We start from the raw sequence: 6304 nt of genomic DNA, 5'->3' as shown, positions 1-6304 counted from the left end.
GTACCACTGTAGTAATGGTTAGGTAAGAGGGGTGAAATTCTGACACACATAAATCCAGATTTCCTGCCGGATGCAACAGCTTCACCCTACTCATGACTGAGGGCCAGTATTTTGCACTAGCCACGCAGTTCCTCCAGAAGTCACAATATATAAAACCAGTGCTTACACCTCTAAAAGAATAATTGCAACTTATATTACAATACGCAGCTAAAGCTTTTTAACAACACATCACTGTGAAAGATTTAGGCAGACAGCAGTGTGGTTTAAAATGATGCCGTTCTACAACAGCTCCAATAAGTCTGTACCACAAGTTTCCTCAGGCGTTACTTTATTTATTAATGCTATAATTTGTTTAATGACATATTTCTCCAAGTGGTGGGAACTTTTGCTATTGGCATTGAAGCTCCTAGATTCTCTCTGCACAAATACACAATATTTATGCAAGCTGTTGTGGTTGTTGTTTTTTAAAGATAAGAGTTAAGCCAGTGCACTCTTCTTCCATTAATGGACTAGCCCACAGGGATCTTTCCAAAGAGTAAAAGGGGGGGGAGGGGGGAATCACATCAGCATGCTAGGGGAGAGGAAAGCCTTGACTTTTATTGCTGTCCACAGCAGTACTAAACCTCCAGAGGGAACCTAAGTATTACATTCATGATGGCACAGAGATGAGTTTATACTCTGAGTACAAGGGAGTACAGGAAAAGGCCGTTCAGGTTCTGTCAAAAAGAGTTTTTAATAAATTCCTTTTAGGCAGTGTTTATCCACCACTTTTATTTTCTCTCAACCCTGAAAGGAGTCTGGCAGCTGCACAGTAGTGCTTGCAAAGGAGCAAGTGGAAACAGCAATTTAAATGACTCTCTTTCTCTCATCTGCACACAGCAGGATTGTATTGCACATCTAACTCTGGCCGTATTGCAAGCTGCATGCTATTTTTGCTGGCCTTTAAAAGGAAGGTTAAAATCATGCCTGCACTGCAAAATATTTAATGACGAGAACATAAAATGAATTGCTTGTATTTTGACATCTTTGCCCCAGCTGTGACTGGCTCTTACTAATTATTTTTTTTCCTCTATGAAATCTGTCCTTGAAAGCAACCGTCTTAGAATACCACATGCTTGGAAACGATGGGAAATTCTTTCTGTTCATGCTGTGATTTACGATTAGCTGGATCTGGCAAAAACCTGGGCTCACATATTGAATCCGTTAACACACATATGCCTTGTTCTAGCTGCTCCAAGGAAAGAATGTCCAGCATATTATCTGCACCACAGTCCAGAGACTGGTGGTAGATAACAGCAATCTTCCTTAGCACTCTGGTTTTGAAGAATCTAGATGCAAGCTATACATTTAAAGCATGTTCAATGGACATTTAAAGCACACGACTTCCTCCAAAGAATAATGGGAAGTGCAGTTTCCCCCACAGATTTACAACCCCCAGCATCCATAATAAACTACAGTTCCCGTGATTCTCTGGGGGAAGTCATGTCCTATAAATGTATGTTGGATGTGCTTTAAATGAATGGGGTGGAGATGAGGCATATAATCACAGCTCAAGTACTATTGTCTTTTCAAGTACACAAGCCTATTCACGTTCCTTCCAGGAACAGGAAGCATCTATTCTCCTAACAGTTTAATCTTCATATATGCCTCTGTCACATGCTTGCTGTTTCCTTTAACAATACTTATTACCTATATGAGTGGTGTGGAATTAGGAGTATGAAAATGTTGATTCCAAACAATGAGTCTTCATTGTCTTATACTGTACTGGCATAAGATCACATTCTCTGTTGCCAAGTTTATCTTGGAAAAAGCAAATATATGCATTCACAGACACAAATGATGTGATTACTTCTACTACCTCAAAGAAGCATCTGCTTTAGTGCTTTTCACAAAAGTATGATTACTGAGGGAGAAAAAACCTCTCCCCCAAAAACCCTTTGTTATATCTAGTGCATAACTGCATTTATTTTGGATGCAGTATTGAAGGCATTTTGAGTAAGCTAGGAAGGAGATGTGATAGAAATGTAGAACTGTATAGCAATTCTGCAGTAATCCTTTAAAGTTACTACTTCTATTCATATTCATTGCAAATTTTAAAAAACTAAATAAGATGGCCAATATAACCCAACCTCTCGAAAGTGGAAAGAAAAGAGAGAGAGATAAAATACTGAAAGTAAGCAACCAAATTTAGTAAGAGGCTAGGGACCTGGTACACAATGTTGTGGAGCGGAATATTCCTGTTTCTAGGATACTCCATTCCATTTCCCCTCCCACTCGGATTTTCTGCTCTCTCTGTCCCTTTCCCCCCAAACTCAGTCTGCATTCCATGGCCACAGGGTTATTTGGGTTCCTCTCCCTAGTTTTTCTTATCTTGTATGCCTGCAATCCTTAGGTTCCCACAAGATTGCTTTGTGTGTGTATGTTGATGTTTTAGCTATACTTGGAGAACTGAGATTGCAGATAGTATAAGAAAGAAGGGAAAAGGTAAAGTATAGTAGAAGTTATCAAACAAAAACAAAAATAAGATACAGGAGAGAAGTTAAGGGAAATGCAGCTGCATGGGTACTCGGATACCATGTGGAACTATTGCTCAAAAATATGAAGATGATCTTAAGAACATAAGATGAGCCTGTTGGATCAGGCCAATGATGCATCAAGTCAAGCATCTTATTCTCACAGTGGCCAACCAGATGCCTGCGGGAAGCCTGCAACTGTGGTGTAAAGGTTAGAATGTTGGACTATGACCTGGGAGACCAGGGTTCAAACCCCCACTCAGCCAGGAAGCTAACTAGGTGACCTCAGGCTGGTCACCATCTTTCATCCTAATCTACCTCACAAGGTTGTTGCAGGATGAAACAGAGAGGAGAACCAAGTACACAACCTTCAGATTTTTGGAAGCAAAGGTGGTATATAAATGTAATCAACACAATAAGCACAAACATTCTGTCCACTTGTGGTTCTCAGCAAACAGTATTCACAGGCATATTGCTACTGGCAGTGGAGGCAGCACATAGCCATTGTGGCTAGTAACTGTGAATTGGCTTCTCCTCCATGAATTTGTCTAGTCCTTTTCTAAAGCCATCCAAGTTGGTAGCCATCACTGCCTCCTTTAATGCCATTGTATGTACAACTGGATTCAGCGATACTTGCTCCAGGTAGGCATGTATACTCCCAAGCTCAATCCAACCTCAGTTAATTCCTGAGAAAACGTTCATAGAAGTGTGCTGCAAGAGTAATTGGCCAGCCCGTGATACCAAATCTATTAAGAATTTAAAAGTGGCCAAATAAACATTAAGACTCAAGGAAGGCAAGCCTGTCACATTATTAGACACAAACAAAACTGCATATGTGCAATTCAACCTACTTAAATTGATAGCTCTACCACACAGCTATGTGAAGAAACCACATTTAGGCAGCTCTGAGGTCAAATATGCTACCACCAATCAGAAGTGGGGAATCAGTGGCCCTCCAAATGTTGCTGGACCACAACTATTATTTCTGACTGTTGATCACAGTGGCTTGGGCTGATAGGATTTGGGTTCCAACAACATCTGGAGCATGAGGCACAGGATCAGGCAATCTATCACCCCAAAACACTGCTCTCTACAATGTACTACTAGGACCAAGACAACCAGCATTGCATAGTTGTCCTTTAAAATAATTTATAAAAAAGGGTAATAGATTCTACCCTGTTATTAGAAGAGTAACCAAAAGCCTTCTGGCATTTAAGAAATTAGAGAGACAATCGACCTGTTTCCCCCGCTCTAACCTCAGATCATTTATACAAAAGAAGAGGGTTTCATGTCACAAGCAGGATCCTTGTGGTTGGCTGTTGCTCACTGGCAAATAGAACTTAATGCCAACGATCTTACTGAAAACTGAAAGACAATTGTGAACAACTTCTGTGCTCTCTCCATATGTCATATAAAAAGTTAATTGCACATTACTGTCAAAACTAACTCCTTTTTCTTCAGTCCTTTTTATCTCATCTGTATTATTTTTGAAGTGGTGCGATCAGAACAAAACACTAAGTACTGTATCCTTAATGTGGATTTATTTGCTGACCTATCATTTGCAACTTGCCTAATAATTCCTAACACTGCATTTGCCCTTTTCATTTCTGCAACACCACCAAAGGCAAAAAACTCCCTTAAAGTGCTTCACACCTCTCCCCCCCCCCCCGCATTAAACATACCATAGTCTTTCTGCTCCATTGTATTTTATTTTTAACGTTGATTTTAATTATTGCTTTATGTTGATTGTATTTTCAGTGGTGGCTGGTAACATTTTTACTTGTTAGTACTGCAACCTTGCCATTTTTATCGCAATAGCACTACCACAACACTTATGTAGGAAATTGGACCATTATACACGTTCCTAATCCAAAAGTACAGTTATGGCAAAGAGGTCCCTCCAATGTGTCTCTAAACAGAAAAACTATGGGATTGAGCAGACTGCCAGAAAGGCAGCCCTGGCAGGAACGCTCTTTCTATGAGGCATGTCCAGAACAGCCATTGGACCAATTGGACAGAGTACAGGAGATTGACAAAAATGCCTCTGTAAGTTCAAGGAAGTAAAAACGTGGCGACGACAGGAAAGAGAATCTGGGAATCTGACTGTGTTGCAGTCAGAGGCACCAAACTGTAAAGAAGATTGCGGGGGTCAACATGAGTGACATTGCATGTGCGATGTCCCAAAGGTAAAAGGTAAAGGGACCCCTGACCATTAGGTCCAGCCGTGGCCGACTCTGGGGTTGCGGCGCTCATCTCGCTTAATTGGCTGAGGGAGCCAGCATACAGCTTCCAGGTCATGTGGCCAGCATCACTAAGCCGCTTCTGGCGAACCAGAGCAGCACACGGAAATGCCGTTTTACCTTCCCGCTAGAGCGATACCTATTTATTTACTCGCACTTTGACGTGCTTTCGAACTGCTAGGTTGGCAGGAGCAGAGACCGGGCAATGGGAGCTCACCCAGTCACGGGGATTTGAACCACCGACCTTCTGATCGGCAAGTCCTAGGCTCTGTGGTTTAACCCACAGCACCACCCACGTCCCTGCCCCAAAGGTATTTGGCTTCTAAAAATGTTTTGCCATTAGGAAAGCCAAAGAGAGGGGGCTCTGTGCCAAATGGCAATTGAGAGGAGCCCCCCCCCCCCAACTCAGAATTAGTTAATAAGACAAAGGCAGAGTTCAAAGAAGAGTTTTAGGGTTGGCTGTGATGTGACCTAGAGGAAAAAAGGTAACAGGTGGTTCAAGGAAGCAAGCTGGAGAGAGGGTCAGAGAAGGATGTCTGATTTCCATTTGCATCCAAGGCTGCAGCTATGGGAGAAACAAGACCCACTTGGGATGTCAATGCTGAGAATCCCTCCATCATAGGCTCATGTTGTGTGTGTGTGTGTGTGTGTGTGTGTGTGTGTGTGAATAAACCATATACTGTATCATAAAGATACCAGAGTCTCTGCTTTGCCTCATTTCCCAAAAGAAAACACAAACCCTGGATAAAGCATCTGGAACCCCTGGAATCTTGCACCGCTGAGAGACCGGGGTGGCATGCAACAGTAGAAGGGAGCTTTTTGAATGCCATTGCATGGCCTTTCGGACAAACTCCTGCTTTGCCTTCCTTTTATTCTGGAACGCACTGAGCCAAGGAGGGAGCAATTATCAACCCCACGCAAAAAGAAGCTTCATTCACACACGCTTATCAGCTTATGACATATTTATACGAAATCAGCTTGCTTCAAGCCACCCGCGTTTATTATTTAGTGTATGTCTTGCAAAGCCGACGGGGGAGCCCTGCTAGGAGCATTTGCACGTCTATAACAGATGTCCTGTATCGCCACGTTGCGGATTTGCTGCTATATACAAGCCCGCAGGGTCCCGACAGAGGGGGTGGCGAGATCCGAGCGGCGTGGAAAGGTTAGCCGGGAAAGCGGGGCCGTCGCTAGGTACCAGAGGGAGTGTTGTCAGGAGAGAAATGGTTGCCTCTGACTAAATAAAATTTAAAAAACAAAAACCCGCCCCCCCAAAGATTCCCAGTCCGTGGTAGTGGAAGCAGCTGACGAGGCATTGGGTATGGCTTCCAGCAGCAGGGGGTCAGCTGGAGCCCGAGGTGAGGTGGGGGCTTCCTCTCCCTCCCTCCCTCCCCAAGGGCAGGTGAGGCTCCTTGGTAACCGGTCCCTCGAGAGGAGCGAGGCCCACCTGCCGCTCTGACTGGCTGCCAGGGGGTGGGGAGCGGGCCCGTGCGCCCCTCCCTCCCTCCCTCGCCTCGCCTGAAGAAGGGGCTGGCAGCCCAGGAGCCGCTGCGC

Source organism: Podarcis gaigeae (genome assembly GCF_964106915.1).
Source record: "Podarcis gaigeae genome assembly, chromosome: 5".
NCBI lineage: Eukaryota > Metazoa > Chordata > Lepidosauria > Squamata > Lacertidae > Podarcis > Podarcis gaigeae.
The sequence above is the reverse complement of the archived record's forward strand: the minus strand, read 5'-3'. Positions refer to the sequence as shown.